At 39.8% G+C, this 20,197-nt stretch overlaps 1 protein-coding gene and 1 pseudogene across 4 annotated transcripts in view; one reads left to right on the forward strand and one right to left on the reverse strand.

Annotated features, from left to right (window-relative positions):
• The window catches only part of ntm (neurotrimin), a 158,781-nt gene that overhangs the window by 110,947 nt on the left and 27,637 nt on the right, over positions 1-20,197 (reverse strand). The window lies entirely within an intron of this gene.
• LOC146623793 (uncharacterized) lies at positions 4,236-5,497 on the forward strand (annotated as a pseudogene).

A 20,197-nucleotide genomic window follows, 5' to 3' on the forward strand; every position in this document is an offset into this window, starting at 1 on the left:
CTACGGGGACTGGCAGTTTTCAGACTCGCTTGTAAGACGAAACTGGCAGTGTAATAGACACTCGTTTCGCAGTTAAAAAAAAGCTGGAAGTCTAAATTTCCTAGAAGGTAAATAAAACTCGTCCTACGGGGACTGGCAGTTTTCAGACTCGCTTGTAAGACGAAACTGGCAGTGTAATAGACACTCGTTTCGCAGTTAAAAAAAGCTGGAAGTCTACATTTACTAGAAGGTGAATAAGTGTACGGAAAGTGTCAACTAACATGGGATAGAAATTGCGCGCATAAACTGTTTTTACTGTTTTGTTGGTGGAGTAAGTTGATTTAACAGCACATTAAGGTGGCTGAACTACTCCACTGAATTGTTTACCGTTGATAGCTCACGTACTGGCTGAATGAGGAAGAAGTTGTGCGTCATCACGTAAAATCGACAACCGCTTTCAAGAATAGCTTGAAAGTAGAAGCCTGTTGTTGATAACTTATCTCATTCTTCGTGCCAGTGACAGCTTCACGGGTCTGTCTGTATATTTAACTCAATAAAATACCTTGTAAACAAATCTTCTACAAAACGAAACCAAATGGGTAATAACGAAACTAAACTCACGGCAGATGAACATTGGTTAGATAAAAAATCCCGGCACCGGCCAAAATAAGTGCAGATAGGTGGAGAAATCCAAAGAAACTAAATTGTCCTGCGTGAGAGGGGAAGTGCAGTCCCTCTGCAGTAACTATTTTAAGAGGAACCTTACAAACAGAACTAAACAATGAAATATAGTTGGCATGACGATCATGCCCAGATTGTATAAAATAAATAAAAGGAAATCATTCACATGAAAACCTTTTCTATAAAAAAGAGAGATGCATAAGGTAGATTAAGGCTGTGTCATTGTTCAGCCAAGGAAAGTGTGTGAAAAGGTAAATGTCTCCAGCTTGGGAGAGGGTGGAACTGCAGCCCACCCGAAGCCCTTGATGGATACAAAATAAAATATAAAAATAAATATAATGATAACCTGCTTGGTTCAACATGCAACAGAGAGAATGAATGTGACTGAAGATTGGATCTGAGATGAGGCAAACAGAAGACTAGTCTAAAAAGTAGGCACAAACCTGTTCAGAGAAAAAACAATTTGTACAGATTGGATGAATTCTAAATTATCTGTTTGCTGAGTAAGATGATCCAAACTATTAAATTGGCTCAGTAGTAGTATAGTGATATACACTGATAAAATGTTGTAATATACTGTTGTTATTATATGGAAAGAAAAAGATGATAATATTAATAAAAATATAATATTAATGACAAGAAGTATCCTTGTCAGTATGATGTGAGATGGACAATTGTTATGATGTAGTCTGCATCAAGCTTAAGGTTTGCTCAAACTCAGTATAATGACATATGAGATGAAGAAAATAAAGAAAATATCCAAACTACTTAAGTGCATAGAGGCACTACTTGACATGTTTGAAGACCTATATTGCTGAGATATAGAGCACATCTATAATAACAACCAATATGCTAAACCATGTATATGACAGCTAAAGCTACAAGATTGAGAAGCTGATTTAAATATGTGGACACTACTAAGCTAATGAGCGAATTAAACATTTTTATTTATTTGTTTTTAGAGCAGAAGCTGCATAGAGGACAGCACAGGGAGCTGTCTATCAATGAATAGGAAACACACATACACAAATTGTTACATGTGAAATTATTTTTGGAAAAAATCAGAAGTGAGATGGTTTTGAATTAAGAAATCAGTGAAAAGATGCATGAATTAAACCTGATAATAACATACAGAGGCAATGAAGGAAGCAGCTTACACTCACTGAACATTAACATGCATAGGAAAAGTAATAAAGACCTGCTTACACTCATACACATAACATGAGTTGGTATTTCTGACCAGAGAGAAGGAAACGGGTAGTTTAAGTACTCTGGATAATAATGAAAATGTCTTAGTTGTGTTTCTTCAGGAGCAAAACAGACCTGGACCAATTCTCCAGGTGCAGCGGTCGGAAGAAACCTATAGGTTAACATGACTGGACATGTCAAAGCAAGTTTCTGGTTGAATTGTTCACAGCGCCATGTCTCCATAAACCTGACAAGTGGGCCCTAACTTGTGTCTGAGGACAAGGATTGCTGTTAATAAGGTGGGAACTTAAAATTTGGGTTAGCAAATTTGGGAAAGAAAACTGACTGCTTAAGCGGAGAATTGTGCATGAGTCTGAAACACTGCAAAAGCAACATATGCAAATTCACGTACATGATTTACAAATGCCCAGTTTTAGAGCTGTAAACTGTGAGCAATTCCAAGTTTAAATATATATATAGAGAGAGATAAAAATAAGAAAACTTTAACTTCAAAGTTGAAATATGTAAGATGTGTGAAATGTGTGAATTCTTTGAAAAACTAGAAGGTATCTAGGAATGCCTCAAGTGAAAACGTAATGAACAAAAAAAACAAAGACGAAGAAGCAAAGAGCAATGGAAACACGGACGTGTATAACAGAACAAACCCCACCTGTGGTGGCAAATCCACACACCATTTTAAATCAAGTAACACCAAAGGAACAGTGGTTTTCTGTGATAGACCTATCCAATGCTTTCTTTTCTATACCACTACATTTTGACTCACAAAAGCTATTTGGATTCACTTTTGACAACCAGAAGTTTACCTATACAAGGTTGCCTCAGGGATTCCAGAATAGCCCCACTCTTTATGCAGAAGCTCTGAGAAAATCCATATCATTTTGCACGCTTCCTGCCCCAGGTAAATTCCTGCTATACGTTGATGATATTTTGATTACAGGCTACACACAGACTAATTGCGTAGCAAACACACTGACAGTTTTGCAACATCTAGCAGAGCAAGGCCATAAAGTCTCACAGCATAAATTGCAATTGTGGAGCCAAGAAGTAACGTACCTTGGCCACAGACTGACAGGACAAGGCAGACAGCTGTTAGACAGCAGAAAAGTAGCTGTACAAAACGCTCCTAAACCTGTCACCAAACAACAAATGATGAGTTATTTAGGTCTCTGCAACTTTTGCAGATGTTGGATACCTGAATATGCACTGCTGGCCCAACCTTTGCGAAACCTGATCTATGGCAAACACTTAGCTCTGAAAGATGAAATAGAATGGACACCAGAGGCAGATAAAGCATTTATTGACTTAAAACTTGCCCTGCAAACAAGCACAGTTTTAGCTTTGCCTGACTGTGACAAGCACTCTCCTTCCTGCGGAAGCAGATGTTGCCGAACACAGCTGTATGCAGAAGCTAACTAAAAAAATGAAACCCCGACCAGACATTTTTAGTACACTGCAGCCTACTTTTGTAGACATTGTTTTAGAAGCGAAAGCTCTTACTTCCTCTTTTTCAGCACAGAGTGCGGAACTAACGGCTGTCATACGTGCATGCTGCGCAAAGGTCGAGAAATATAAATATTCACACTGACAGTCAATATGCGTTGCACACCAAAAAAGATAATTCAGAAATTACTGAAGGCAATAACTTCGCAGACCAAGCCGCGAAGAAGGCCGCACAGCAACCAATACAAACTTTAATGTCTGAAACTTCACAGCTGATACCACTTGATGTACTTAAAGACGAACAGAAAGCCGCACCTATTGCAGAGCGAAAGAAATGGCTAAAGTGTGGAGCAGAACTACACAATGACTTACTGACCTGTAATGGCAAACCAATATTGCCAAAATCCCTACACAAGACAACAGCATTAGCGACACACGGATTAACACGTGTGTCGAAAGGGGGGAATGTCAGATATCCTCCCTAAGCACTTCACGGGAGACCTTTTTTCCACTGCCTCTCACTAGTGAGCCTATTAATAAGTCTATAAGAGAAACCACCCTAGCAGAGTGGATGACTAAATTATTTGAGAATAAAGAGATTGTGCTAAACAATAAACTGCCGAGTAATATCTCTCCAGTATCTTGCAGGTTGCAACCAGGTGATTGGATCCTGATCAAAGTACTCCAGAGAAAGAATTGGAGTTCACCAAGGTGGGAAGGCCCATATCAGGCCCACCACACCGACTGCCTGCAAAATAGCACCAAAGCCACTGCAAAAAAAGTGAGTGACAACACAAGCATAGACGCCGGTTCCCCCGACTCCTAGGTGTTCTCCTGGTGGAGGAAAGGGCTGTTTGGGTATATCCCACCCTTTTGTCTTCTCGCCAGTGGTCTACTCACCTGGAGCCCGGGTGTGCCTGGTCATCATGAAGAACCTTGTCCTCATAGTGGCTGGCATTGCGCTCCTAGTGAGCCTACTGATACTCACCTGGACAGACGAGGACCCACAGCATCACCTGCAGAAGAAATGGTCATATGACAACTTACACCTAAAGGATATGGACAAAGAGCACAACCACCCCTGGCTGAACAATGCCTGGTACCGGTACGTCTACAACCGAGTACATACAGAAGACAACCGCACTGGCTGCTACGTCTGTTCTCACCTCCCAACAACAGCAATGCAAGCCACCCTATATGGAAAATCACCCAGCCTTTCTGAAGCCCTATGTATATTCTACAAAGCCACCAGCGGAACATGTTCCCCCGAAGACATCTTCTCCTTCAAGGTTGAGTTAAAAAGACAAGTCACAAAAACCGACCTGCGACGGTGTAATGGAACACTGATCAACTATACAACTAATGAGGTAGTGTTTTGTACACCAGAGGTCTCAGACTGGAACTACAGCTGTGATGACCGATACTGGGTACACCTGAATGCAACCAATGACAAGGGAAAATCTTTCAACGTCAGGAGGGAACCAGGAATACAACATCCAATGTGTTTCACCTTCGCATACGGCAACAGAAAGCTGGGGATGAACCAAAACTGCTCCCAGACTTTCCGGATGCCGCAGGACAGAAAGGCACAGATAAGCTTCCTGAATGGCACATATTGGGTGCAGGGTACAGCTTGGGCATGTGGCTCAAAGACATATTTCACCATCCCACCCAACAGCACCGGACTCTGGTGTCAGACCACACATTCAGAATATTCCATCAGGACCAACCAAGACGCAAGAGGAGCACTGATGACGTGCAACCTCATGATCCAATCTGGGGCAGTGATGTACCAGCGGAGTTCAAGTTGTGGACCACCAGACAGAAGGTCCTGCACTCACTGTTCCCATGGGTCGGAAATGGAAAAAACATGCTAAGAATTGAGACTCTCGACTACCGATTTGGACTTTTCCTGAACAGCTCAACATGGATAAACAAGGCTCAGAATGAGGAAATCGACGCGATCAGAATAGTGGTCATGCAACACAGAGTCGCCCTGGACATGATTCTCGCTGAGAGAGGGGGCCTCTGTGTCTTATTCAACACCACTTGCTGCACCTATATTCCTGATAATGTGCATTCCTTGACCATGACCACCGCCCTGGAGAAGTTACGACAACTGAGTAATGCACAGCAACAAGACTATGTCACGAACACAGAGGACTGGCTGACCTGGCTGCCACAGTAATCACCTATGTTGGACTGCCACAAGAAGATGAACCGGACGAAGAGGATTTAGTATTTAGGATTTAGGATTTAGGAACACACACACTCACACATACTGAATGATGCTACAATTGAAAATGTTATAAGCAAGTGATTGTTAGCTGATAATAAAGTATGATTGAAGTGGTGAAATACGGTAACAACAGGGAGGGATGTTAGGGAGTTTTTATTTATTTATTTGATTATGCTTCAAATGTTATGTTACACATATTTCACCAGACACAGTTTTCTGTAGAAACAGGAAGCTGACCCTGTGACTCTGTGTTCATTTACCGCAAGAGACCAGTACAGAAATACACATCCGCAGAAGTTGACTTGCATTACATTATTCTTAGAAATTGACACACACACACACAGCTTACACGCAGACAGCATCAGGACCTGCGTAACAGGAAATGTGATTATATTTGCATATTGACGATGTAACCTATAAAAATAAACGAATACTGCAGTTCGTGGTGTCTCTCTGTCTGAGATTCACCCGTGCCGCACGCTATCAGTATCAAGTGTCTCAGTGTTGTTTATTCACCTGACTGTTAACTGTAAATCTCTGACATTTAATTTTATTAACAAGCCTAAAAATGCTTGTTTTTTAATATTTTTGAAGAGTTAACCACACATTCACATGGCAATGGGCCTTTTCTGCTGTGCACATGGAGCGTTTAATTGGCCTATGGCTCTTTAATTCAATTCAATTCAATTTTATTTTATTTATCGCCAAAATCACAACAACATTCACCTTAAGGCGATTTATATTGTACAGTAGATCGTACAATAATAGATACAGAGAAAAACCCAACAACCATATGACCCCCTATGAGCAAGCACTTTGGCGACAGTGGGAAGGAAAAACTCCCTTTTAACAGGAAGAAACCTCCGGCAGAACCAGGCTCAGGAAGGGGCGGCCATCTGCTGCGACTGGTTGGGGTGAGAGAAGGAAAACAGGATAAAGACATGCTGTGGAAGAGAGCCAGAGATTAATCACAGGTACAGTTCAAAGAAGGGAAAGGTCTATTAACAAATAGTGAGTGACAACGGTGACTGGAAATGAAAAACTCAATGCATCATGGGAATCACCCAGCAGCCTATGCCTATTGCAGCATAACTAAGGGAGGATTCAGAGTCACCTGATCCAGCCCTAACTATATGCTTTAGCAAAAAGGAAAGTTTTAAGCCTAATCTTAAAAGTAGAGATAGTGTCTGTCTCCCGAATCCAAACTGGAAGCTGGTTCCACAGAAGAGGGGCCTGAAAACTGAAGGCTCTCCCTCCCATTCTACTTTTAAATACCCTAGGAACAATAAGTAAGCCTGCAGTGCAAGAGCAAGTGCTCTAATAGGGTGATATGGTATTACACAGCCATTAAGATGGGGCCTGATTATTTAAGACCTTGTATGTGAGGAGCAGGATTTTGAACGCAATTCTGGATTTAACAGGAAGCCAATGAAGGGAAGCCAATACAGGAGAATTATGCTCTCTCTTTCTAGTCCCTGTCAGTACTCTTGCTGCAGCATTTTGGATTAACTGAAGGCTTTTCAGGGAGGTTTTAGGACATCCTGATAATAATGAATTACAGTAGCCCAGCCTGGAAGTAATAAATGCATGAACTAGTTTTTCAGCATCACTCTGAGACAGGATATTTCTAATTTTAGAAATGTTGCGCAAATGGAAGAAAGCAGTCTTACATATTTGTTCAATATGTGCATTGAAGGACATGTCCTGGTCAAAAATGACTCCAAGGTTCCTCACAGTGTTGCTGGAGGCCAAGGTAATGCCATCCAGAGTAAGAATCTGGTTAGATACCATATTTCTCAGATTTTTCAGGACAGAATACAATAACCTCAGTTTTATCTGAATTAAGAAGCAGAAAGTTAGCAGCCATCCAAGTTTTGGTCTAGCAGGACAAGCACAGAGATGAGTCCACTGTCAGAGGCCATAAGAAGATCATTTGTAACCTTCACTAAAGCTGTTTCTGTGCTGTGATGAGATCTGAAACCTGACTGAAACTCTTCAAATAAGCCATTCCTCTGCAGATGATCTGTTAGCTGTTTGACAACTACTCTTTCAAGGATTTTTGAAATCAAAGGAACGTTGGAGACTGGCCTATACAGTAATTAGCTAAGACAGCCGGGTCTAGGGATGGCTTTTTAAGTAAAGGTTTAACTGCAGCCTGGAGGGAAGCTGCAGAGAGGCGTGTAAGACTGCACCTCTTTAAAATCTGTCACTTTGGTTTCTTTTAGCCAATTTTCATGATTGACAGCTGTTTTTAAATTGTTTTAGCCAATAGGATTACAGTAACAATGCCACGTTCACATCACTTCAACCAATCAGAAGTTGCAAGGCCAAGTCCCCGTTGCCAAGTACGAAACCAGTAGCTGTAGAAGTGCCATATGTTTTACAGAAACATACTGCAGCTCTAGAGACCACAACTTAAAAGGGTACATATCAGTTATAAAGTAAAGATTTATGGTCAGAAAAACATTTGCACAATTTCAACATGTTTTATGTGACAAAAGAAGATTAAGAGTATGCCTATGGCAATGCCATTTGTAATTTTTAATAAATAGGTACAACTGCAGTCCTGCGGCATGCAAGCTGTTGATTTTTTGTTTTTTCCTTGTAATGACCTATTTTCATTTCAGCATTTGCCCTACTTTTTGGTGTATTTCTTTTCAACTGTATACAAGTTTGGAAAGATCAAAGGAGAAAGTCATTTAAGGGCTTTAAAGGTATGTGAAAAGAAATGAAAGGGAATGTTTTCTCACAAGACATTTGGATGTTGCATGTTTCAACCCTTTTTTAAGTTTGCATCTATAGTTATAATCAATGCAACCACCTTAAAGCACTTAAATGCAACTTCAGTTTTCAATACAGTAAGTTTTATGTTCTCCCTCAATAGCATGAGTTTGAATGCAGAATAATAGTAAGACCAAGGTCTGATGACTGCACACAAATTTCATTCAGCAATCTTCTCTGGCACAGAGGATGAATACGGAGCGGTTTACCCATTGCCCCTCAGGCATACTGTAAAGAATTTCAAAAGATTAATATCACATTCAGTAAAACAGTCATTCTTCAGATGTAGTTAAAAATGAAAATAAACCTGCAGTCCTAACCCTAACAGATCATCTGGGTTGATGGATTAATGTTTAAAATTAGGATTTGAGATAGCGATGTAAAATGTAAATAAAAAGAGAATGCATTTGCAGATGTTTTAGTCACATTAGAAGTGTTTAAACTGAGAAAATATATAATTTTAAGAAAAAACATGGTCATTCCAAATATGATAGCAACAACACATGCCAAGTTGGCATGAGGGCAACAAAAGGTTGAAATGTAAGTGGTAATAAAAATGATGAGCTGAAGGAATGTTTTGCAATTATAACGTATTTTCGTACTATAAGGCGCTCTTAAAATCCTTTAATTTTCTCAAAAATCGACAGTGCGTCTTATGTATGAATTCTCGTTGTGCTACTGACCTTGAACCCATTTTACGTGGTATATGGCACTCAAAAATGTGTCAAAAAATATTTTAGTACGACTTTGGTAAGCTACGAAGCCACACTGCTTGATCTTTACAACTACTGTAGTCAGGAGCCTCGCAGAGTAATCCGGGTCCAAACCCTGCTGCAGTTCCCAAAGTCAAACGAACACTGCGGCATCACTGAGAGTTAAAAACTCTCTAAATTCTTTTGTCTTTAATAAAATGATCAGTGTTGCTGCTTTACCAGGTGTAACGATCAAGTTTAACATCCAGGCATTCATGAAAACAGAATTGATTCCATTTAATGGCATTAGAAGTTAGCAGGAAATTCCCTCACTAGTTTCCACCTAAACATGACATACCATGTTCTGACTGAGAGATTTCAGAAAAAATCTGCTATCACTTCCAACATAAATGAAAACAAGAAAAAATAAACAGCAGTGATGTTTGTAGGGTTACTGAAGTTGGACTAGCTGTTATATAATGATGTGCTACATGATCTCTTGCAACACAGCTATGTTAGCATAACATAAACACAGTGAAGCTAGAGGATGAATGCTAACTTTTTTCCACTCAATAAAAGTTAACATAAGGTTTTCCGATGGTTAGGGACAAATACAATCACATGGCAGGACGCTGTAAACGGACCAAACTTCAGTCAGGTGAACAACTAAGATAATTCATTCACAATATGAGGTTAGTCATTAAAACGCTGCAACAACATGGGAATAGAGCAGCTGCAAGAAAAAAAAAAACAATTTTAAAAAATGCATACAACATAGATAAATTTAATTTTTTTTTTTTTTTTTTTTTAAGAAATTTATTCAAAACCAAGGTTGGGATTTGAGTTGTCAGAGTGTCTGTGCTGAATTTAGAAGTTCACTCTGACAGCCTCTGTCTTTGTAAATGTAAGTAACTGTGTGTTAATGTAAGCATTGAAAAACTGCAGATAGTTAGATTAACAGCAACAGTATTTTGTCTCTATCTCCCATTGTAGAAATTCATCTTGTGTAAACAATAACTTGGCACACAGCATGACGTCAAAAATGGTGCGCACCTTTGACGTTGCGTGAGCAAATCTCTGTTTTACTCGTCCATACCCATGTGGACGTAGCCTAAGCCTATATCCGAAACTCAGAAGACATGTTAGTCTTTCTAAATAAGAACACAAGTTGCAGATGGTATAGACATTTTTTTTTCACAACACAAGTTAGCAAAAGGGTGATGATATATTCTGTCAAATTATCATCAGTAATTTAATTCAAGATGACTCATTACCAGTGTTGGGTAAGTTACTTTAAAATAGTAACTTAGTTACATTACTAGTTACTTCTCTCAAAAGTAACTCAGTTACTTCAAGTTACTCGTTACTTTCAAAGTAACTAGTTACTAGGGAAAGTAACTTTGGTTTTACTCAGAGTTCTCTTGTTAATGTGTTTCTTCCATAACTTTGCCAGTCTTCTAGCTTGCTTACTTGCCACAAGTGCACTGTGCCACCTACCAATAGAAGGGAAAATACAATGTATAATGCATATTTCCACGAGAGAAATCCCACGCCTGGACCGTCATGGACTGCTGCCATGATTCTAGCCTACGTCACAGAGTCATGTGCGCCTTTTACATCCAACACAAAAACTGCAGTCGTGGTGCTTTCGATTGTACTCAGAACTTCTGCCTTCTGAATAGGAAGATGTAGGCAACACCAGACTGCAGATGAGCTGCATACAGGGCTGGACTGGGACTGGGAAAATTGGCCCGGGCATTTTGACTAGAGACTGGCCCACCATTATAGGAAAAATCATAAAGCCTTTGAATGAAAACAAACACTGTTGTGACAGTGATGTACACTGTTTTGATGGTATATATGCATCAATCTATCAATCGTTTGTTGTAAGATTCAGATAATTATTTTTTAAAAGCGAGACATTTTAAATGAGAATAAGAAAGAAAAGTATTTCTTTGTGCCCCCTTTCCCTGTTAATGCCCTACATGCCCCCCTGGCAACACTTTGCTAGACCCGCCCCTGCACAGTTACCAGCTGTCAGCTACCTAACAAAGGATCCTGGTGTTATTTGTCTCTCAGAAACAGTTCATAACTTCCCTTCAACTCATTCATGTCACCTAAAAGGTAAACCTGTTTCTCCATCACCTGTTCAGCTCTGATGATCCAGTAAGGACATCTCCTGGTTTCATCTTCATGTTTCCCTCTCACCAGATAACCAAACCATATCATGACCAGCAGGTTTACAGCTGTGGCTCCAGCAAACATCAGCTGATACTAGAAATTAATATTAAATAAATTCTAACAACAGCTGATCAAGCTTAAACGTGCTGCTGTTGTTTAGCGCGACATCCCCTGGTTTCCTCTTTCGGCGCAAAGTGAGCGATAAACAAACAAGAGAGCCGATCAGCTGATCATTGATCAGTTTTCATGATTGAAGTAGAAACGGGAGAGGGAGGGGGGAGAATGAGAGAAGAAGAGGCAGCTGTGCAGCAAAGACACAGAATAACTCCAGCTTTGTGCCTTTTTCATTGTAGCTGAATTACGGGACAAACTGTTCCTTTTCACCTCAATAAGAAACGCGTAATATTTTCTCTGAATACCAGACGGGACGGTTGGCAACTCTAATAACTTATGAACAAAATAAAGTTCAACATCAGTAACATCATAGCACCCACCCAGCTGTATAGAAACTCCATCATGCTAGCTAGCACGCAGTACGGAAAAAGTCAGAATAACGAAAATAAACTCCACCTAAACTTGGTTCATATCTGACCCAGAGAGACTGCAGGTCATAACTTCTTACCTGAAGTTCAGTTCACACTTGGACCGGCGGCCGCCTCGGGTCTCTTTTCCTTCTGCGTCCCCTTTCCTTCATCCACCTGCTGGCCTCCACCACTTGCTAATGTTACTGAATCTGTGGAAGCTCCGCGATAGCCACCACACGAAGTAACGAGTAACGACCCTATCTAAATCCCAGTAACGACTAACGCGTTCCTGATTTTGGCATAATAACTAGTTACCGTGCTCGTTACCACAATAATAACGTAGTTACTGTAACGCGTTACTTAATAACGCGTTAGTCCCAACACTGCTCATTACCAAGTGTGCAAGAACAGACAGGCAGATCTCTCTATTCAGAAAGACAACCAGGCAATGACATGTTTTGTTTAACATAAAAAATATTGCAGATTTTCTTGCTTGAGGTTAGGGTGAGTTAAGAAGAAATTAGCTAACATCTCAGCTAGGGGTGGGTTTTGATTATCGATTTTCCAATTAAAATCGATTGTAGCTTGAATTACGCGATAGCAGGTAATGAGAGCAGGTAAACGGATTCTTCACAAAGACATAAACACAATCACTGAGATGTGGTGGGGGCAGGTCAGCGACTAAAGCTGGGCAGACACTGTGCGATTTTTTTCAGTCGCGTTATTCAGCTCCTGCTCAAACTGTACGATTGACTCGCAGAGGTTAGAAGTTCATAGGTCACGATGCAGGGTCTCACACTATACGACCTGATGCTCTGATGCGACCCGAGTGCTCACACTGTGTGTCCATAAAATGAAGGTTATAACAGAAATTCTGTCGCTCGCTCTCTCTCTCTGTCTTTTACTCACACAGACACGCACACCACCATCATCAACTTTGCTAAATTGCTAATGAAAAACATTGACCAGGCAGCTGTGATTGAGCAGCAATGTAGATCCAACTATTTTCACGGTTGTTGTGGTCGTGATAATTTTGTGAGGCCACATCGAAAAGGCTCGGATGAGCTTGCCATAGTTCTACAAGTTGTACCTCCATCGCTTGTGTCCAGATCACACGCTGCGCTGCGCCGTCTTTTTCGCTGACATTTGTGTTTGCGCGTGCGCAGTGTGAGAAACTGCGGTGACACCCTCACAACGGTCCCGACCAAGCGATTGATGATCGGGAGCTGGTCGTGAGGTGTTAATCGCGTCTCGTTAACCCACGTATACTACACGACGCACAATGAAGGCCAAAATCGGGCCGATCGCCAAATCGGTTGCACGACTCAAAAATCGTCTCAAAATGGGCCAAAAATCGCACAGTGTAAGCCCAGCATAACCAGAAGGTTGGTGGTTCGATCCCAGGCTCCTCCAGTCTGCATGCCAAATATCCTTGGACAAGATACTGACCCCATGTTGCTCTCCGATGCATCCATCGGAGTGTGAATGTGTATGAATGTTAGATAATAAGCACTTAACAACTTGTGTGAATGGATGTGATTGGGTGAATGAATTAGTTGTATCAAGCGCTTTGAGGGACCCTGTGAATCGCAATCGTATCGATTCTAGGAATCAGTGACGATACCCAGTCCTAATCTCAGCTACAATAGAGCAAAAAAAAAAAAAAAATCTGGCAAGCAGTATTGTGCACAATACATCACGGGTCACATGAACAAAGCAAGATTCAAAAAGTAATTAAAGCATCAAACAAGTGCAAACCATAAAAGAAAAAAAAACATGAATGCACAACATGGCCTCAGGCTCATGCCTAAGGACTGAAAGTAGACACCATGTGCTACAGTGGTACTCGTCTGAAAGCAGTTTTCCAAGTGGATTGGCAAGTACAGCCAGCTGTGAGCTTGGATCAGGGAATAGATTTATCTCTGTTGGTAAATTATACAAACAACTTTATTTTAAACACATTATATGGCAGATTTAGTGCTTACGTTGTCCTATATTTGACTAAATTAAATTATTTTTCACAATTAATGACAAGAAATGATAGTTTGTCTGATTTTTCTAATAATTGCAGGAGGTTCAGAAGTGTGTGATGGGTTAATTAAGACTCTGGGGAAACAGGTAAACAGTGAATCTGCTTGACACAGTGAACATTCAAAGGTAACTTCAGCTGCCCTCTGCAATAATTTCACAGAAGATTGTCTCCACATGCTAATTCTACCCTTTAATATTTCAGCCTCAGTTTCATCCCTCTGTTTAATAAGCTTGAAATTAAAGCAGCAGCACATGCTGGCCAATTTTACAAGGGAAATGATAAGACCCAACAATGAGAAGGAAAGCGAGTCAGGGGGTTACATCAAACAACAGCCAAATCAAAGCAGAAGGTATAAAGTCACTTTCTGTGGGTGTGAGACTGAACCAGAGGTTAACTAGACGCCGATTCCACCTCTTCTTGTTCTAAATAACTCTTTCGGTATATTTTGTTCCACCCTGTGAACAAGTAGAGTACAAGCATGCATAAGTGCAAGCTTTATAAATAATTAGCAAATAAGTAAAATAAGCAAAGAATTATTTCTTTTTCTTGTTTGCATTAGTATTAGTTGAATTCAAATATAGAAAGAAATATTTTTAAGATTAGGATGATGCAAAAGACAATATCTATATAAATAACTAAATGCACACACACATACACACACTAAAGTAGAGATATATTAAAATATACCAAAGTAATGGATCTCAGCAGCACCACTGCCATAAACCTCATTACTTGTCAATTAAAATATGCATCCATGCTTTCTATTACTGCCATCTTGTGGCCACTGTCAGATACTGTGGCTCAAAGCTGTGCTTCTTTCAGTCTCAAAGAAAACTGCAGCTACCTATGTTTTGAGGGTGTGTCCGTCTCCCATTAGCAATGACTCGATTTGGGGAAGCTAAGAAGCCAGCAGAACAATCATGAAAGATCCCCACAAGGGTACAACAACTTCAAATTACCAGCCAATCAGCTGCATCTTCACAAAATGGAAGTTTCTCTCAGGCATTGTACCAACCAAGCTGAGTAGGCACATGAGTCGATGCATGAGCATGGCTTCGAAGGGCATTGGGATCAAACCAAAGGACCAAAGCACCAGCTCGTGGTTGATAGAGCAGTAGACTAGAATTCTAAGCCCACCCAGGCAGACCAGTCTGAGCACCGTCTGAGCTGACTATGACTCGAAAAGAAAGTCTACGACATGGATGAAGTAGCATTTTTTTTTTACCTTTTTTTTAAACTGTCCTTTACAGCAACATCAGTGAGCAGAATCATGCTCTGAATATACTGTTATTCAAAACACATTGCTTTGCTAAGAAGAGCTCTTTAAACTCTCTGTAGGCTACTCTATTTTTTTCATTGTTATTCACAGTACTGTAGATGTGTGGTTTATGTCAGCCTTAAAGGTTAAGAGAGGCATAAAAGATAAAGAGACAAAAAGATAGTACAAAAGGGTGGCAGATGGGCGCCGGTTTAGCTCAGCCCATTGAGCAGGCGCCCATTCCTTATGGCTGAAAGTGGCCGGCCCGGGTTTGAGTCAAACCCGTGGCCGCATGTCTTCCGCCTTCTCTCTCTGTCCCAGCTTTCGTTGTCGTTTCATCACTGAATCTATCAAAACAAAGCTGAAAAAGGCCTAAAAAGCACAATGAGTCACGAACTGCTGCATCTGTAAGAAAACACATACTGGAGAAAAAAAGCAGACACATAAACATACATATCTTGCTGTGTCCTGTGTGCAATCTTAAGTGACTCTGTATGTGACTTTGTCAAGAAACATACTTGTGCTAGACCACAACAATGCTCCCCCCAGGGGAGACTAAGCAAAGACTAGAAGACACAGGCTGTCCACAGACACCATGTGTTTGCAATCAAACACATGGTGTGCCCATTATAGGGAAGAGGGAGTGCCTAGAAAGAGCCCAGAGAACCAGAGATAATGGACAGCTGACCTCGCCAGAGGGCACCCATCTCAGCATAGCCAGAGTAACAGTAGAATTGTTATTCCTTCACATAGAAAGAAAGAAGCCTGGTGAGGTGGTCTGAATGCCTCCTGGGCACGTCTTACCAGATTATATCATCAGCTAGCCTAGGAATGCCTTGGCATTTCCTGGGATGAGCTGGAGGATGTAGATGGGGAGAGAGATCTGGACTGGATAGATGGATGGATGGAAGAAAATAACATTACAGAAAAAAATATTGAGATAACTACTTACTGTATACAAATATCCTGTTATAGCTTGTTTTTCATGTTCTCTTCTATGAATTTCAACAAAATGTGTGTGACCCTTGTTTAGGGTTTGTTTTTGTGAATGTTGATTTTATGTTCATGTATAAACTAGAGATGGCACGATACCACTTTTTTATGTCCGATACCGATACCGATATCATAAATTTGGATATCTGCCGATACCGATATGAATCCGATATAATGTTTTTTAATCAACAAAACTGTTTTTTAAATATCTTGCTGCATTTTGTATAAGTTCATACTCAAGTTTAAAACAACAACTACACTAAAGCTATTCTGTTATACCTGTATGCAAAAAAAAATATTTCATAGTTCAGCAATACTGATCAATCTAATAAACTTAAACCTGCACCATCCTCCCTATTCTGGTATTTTAAAGAGTACTTAGCATAAATATTAAGCAACCTAACTAATAGGGTTCCAACTCCCAGCAACAACAAAAATAAATAAATAAAAAATAGGGAACCACCCCTTACGCTCCACCTCATGATGCTTAATCGACGTAATCAACCTTAATTTGATGCAGTGTGAAAAAAAATGCACAGAAATCAATTATTTTTCAAGAAATATTAAATAGATTCAACATCTTTCTTCAACAAAATTGCAGACTGCACAGATGGTACCTTCCCAAAGGAAAAAGTACTATAGCTTACTAGGGTATATATATTAGACGTAATAGTTACTATATACAGTAATTGACTTCTATTCATTTTACATCAAATTAAAACTTTGGGTGTCAGATAATTATTTATTAAAAGCTAGACATTTTAAATGAGAATAAGAAAGAAAAGTATGTCTTTGTGCCCCCTTTTCCCTGTTAATGCCCTATCGGCCCCCCTGGCTAAACTTTGCTAGATCCGCCCCTGCACAGTTACCAGCGTCAGCTACGTAGAAAAAGATCCTCGAGTAGAAAGTAATATTAAATACATTCTAACAACAGCTGATCAAGCTTAAACGTGCTGCTGTTGTTCAGCCGCTGGTTTCCTCTTTCTGGTGCAAAGTGGGCCAAAAGCAAACTAGAGACACGGACTCGCGACAGAAAAGCCGATCAGCTGATCATTTAAGCAGTTTCATGATTGAAGTAGCAGCAGGAGAGGCAGTCGCTTGTTAAGCTTAACGCAGGAATGCTTTACAAACATTCAGAGATGGACTTACACACTTGCTTTACTTCTCTCGGGGATAACTTTGTCGGAGATGAAATGCCGGGTTGCTAGCGAAGCTCCACATGCTATCCAGACCACCTACAGGTCCCGCATGCCACAGCCGCTCTATCACGTGATGCATACTGCTCCGACGTGCTAACTTCTGAGGTGAGTTACGGCGTGTTGCAAGTTTTGTGAGGTGCTTTCGTGATATTTAATGGATCGGATTACATTTTTTATTTTTCTCCGATATCCGATCCAGTAATTTAGGTCAGTATCGGACCGATACCGATACGTAATATCGGATCGGTCCATCTCTAGTATAAACCCCAGAAAGAATAGCTAAAGCTAACTTTATCCGTGATCCTAATAAAACAATCAATCATAGCTTTCAGAACGAATTACTAAACCAGTATGTAAGAAGCAAATTTATAGACATTTTATTTTACTGTAATATATTTTTAATTTCAAATTAATCTTTATAACATTAAGATATTTGTTGTGTCATACTGTATTGTATAAGCCACAAGCCATTACACTTAGTTGTTAGGTTTAACTTAATTTTTTAACTGTTGTAGGAAAGGAATTCCCAAACATTTGAATAAAGTCTATCATCCAACTTCAGGTTTTCCTTTTTGAAATCTGAAAATTGGAAGCTGACTGTTTAAATCTATACAACAAATTAATTTGTTCATTTCTTGATTAGATTGGCTTGGTTTAGCAGCTAAACATCTGAGTGTGGATTTATGGGTTAAACATTAAGTATAAAATTACAACCAAGGCAAAGTTTTATGATGTTTCTGAACAAACAGGGGCACATGTGCATTTCTTATGAATGTAACATTAAAAAGAAAGAGGAATTGAAGGTTTACTTTGTTTTCTGGTTGATCGTTTTGCACAGATTAAGTCGCCAAGCTGAGGTGCTGTAGTATTTAAGTTCATGAAAATTTAGGAATTTTAGCTTTGTGAACAAAGCTAGATATACTTGTGTGTAGGTAGAAGTCTATGCTGACAATATTGCAATGTTTAAAACTGGATGCTCAGTGAAGACAGCTAAATAAAAAAAATTACTATGTCTATCATGCAAGGCTGTATCACTGCATTAGTATGGACATAACAAAGCTCTGAAATAAAGGATTACATAACTTCAAATAGTAGGAGTTAGATAAGATGGTGTTTGGAATAACAGCAAAGTCCTGGCAGAACATTTCTCTGTATTCTTATCATTTATAGAAAACCACAGCTAATTTAGTTCCCCTTTATATTTATGTTCTGTGGCTTGAGATTTAAAAAAAAAAAAAGCTGAAATTGTTCCGTTACAGATAAGTCTCACTTACATGTTGTGTGAAAGAGAGCAATGTGATAGCCTTGTTTTCTCAGGCTATTTGTACTTCATTCAGTACTTTTTTTTTTTGTAAACAGCAGCTTTTTCACAGGTGTGGTTAGCTTTTTTCTCAATGAAATAATTTATTTTGTAATGACTCAAGTTATCAATTTTTTCTTGATAATCTGAAACACGAGACAGGAACTGGCTCTGTGTTTGTTTTTGGGGTTTTTTGGTGTGTGCCCTTTTGTTTTTTTCCTTTTCTCTATTGGTAGGTACACTTGGGGTGGAGCCACTGCAGGTGAGGTGTTCAGTCAGCTGTGTTGGATCCTCCTCATTAAGGCAGCATACTAATAAGGCGGTCGATGTGGCAGTTCTTCACCAGATCATTACTTCAGCTTCTGATGCAATGTTTGGTCTCCCTGGTGTATTGTTTTGCATCCAAGCTCCTTTTCCTAACTGAGTTTTTTTCCCTTTTGATTCTTTCAGTCATCTGATTTTTCCTGTTCCTGGATTTGTGTTCATACTCTCAGAAGAACTGTCTAAACAGCTCGCTTTTCACTGCCATCATGCATTCCAACTTACCTCCCTCCTCAACTTACTGCTTTGTTTCGGTACAGTGAGTACATTAGTTTTGTAGTTATTTTTTCCATTCAGTTCCAGTCATTTTGTGTAGTTAACTCTGGTCTCTTTCCTATTTCAGATTTTGTCCTGAAAATCCACCACAATCAAGTCTTGTCCTTTATATTTTTTCAGCTCCTTGGGTCCATCTTTTGGCTTAATCTGATAGTGACAAATATGCAAAAAAATAAGAAACGAGGAAGGCGGCAAATATTTTTTTCTATAGTCTAAGGAGCTTGAAAAACAAACATCTGGAGTTCTTTAAGTTTCCTTGAGGCATTTCACCTCTCATCAGAGAAGCCTCTTCAGTTTTAAGAGCAATTGGAGGAGAGTCCCAGATTTCAGCCAAGGTCTGAAAACGGGTCTAGGTAACAATCGGCTAAGGTTTCGGTTGAACCCACTGTGAAAGGTAGCCCACGCCCTATTATGTGATTTACTCTGGGACTTATACCAATTGCTCTTAGAACTGAAGAAGCTTCTCAGATGAGAGGTGAAACGTCTTCAAGGAGACTTAAAGAAGTCCAGACGCTTTTCTTTCCAACCTCCTTAGGCTACGATGACCTGGATAATTAAGAACCTTCACAGACACTTTTTTATAGCATTGTTATATGTTATACCTACTCATTACACCAAAATTAAAACGTATTTAGTTTATTTTTATTTACATGGCACCAAATCACAACAACAATTGCCTCAAGGTGCTTTATATTGTAAGGTAAAAACTCTATATCTTAATGCATGCTCAATCATCCAGGTAAGTAAATCTCCAAAAGTTGATTCGGTTCACCTGGACGTAGCGTTTTCAGTTTTCATCCTGGACAGGGAGGAATGCTGGTTTGAGCGTGGAGTCAAGGAGGCCCTTTACGTGAAAAGGGAAAGACCAATCAAGGAGGGGGCCTAAGGGTACATCTTTCGCCATCTTAAAATGCTGTGATTGCAGCCAGTCCCCAACTCTCTGTGAATGGTACTTATGGCCATTGGTCAGTGGTTGTTGATCAATGATCATGATAATTTGCATGATTATGATGACCTCCCAGCCCATTGTTCCTTCAGTGGTGCTAGTTTCAGTCATTATGCAAATGTACTGTTTATAAGATTGGGGAAACC

Source organism: Diplotaxodon limnothrissa, linkage group LG10 (genome assembly GCF_057381915.1).
Source record: "Diplotaxodon limnothrissa isolate DT_005_m linkage group LG10, D_limnothrissa_male_GT1.1, whole genome shotgun sequence".
NCBI lineage: Eukaryota > Metazoa > Chordata > Actinopteri > Cichliformes > Cichlidae > Diplotaxodon > Diplotaxodon limnothrissa.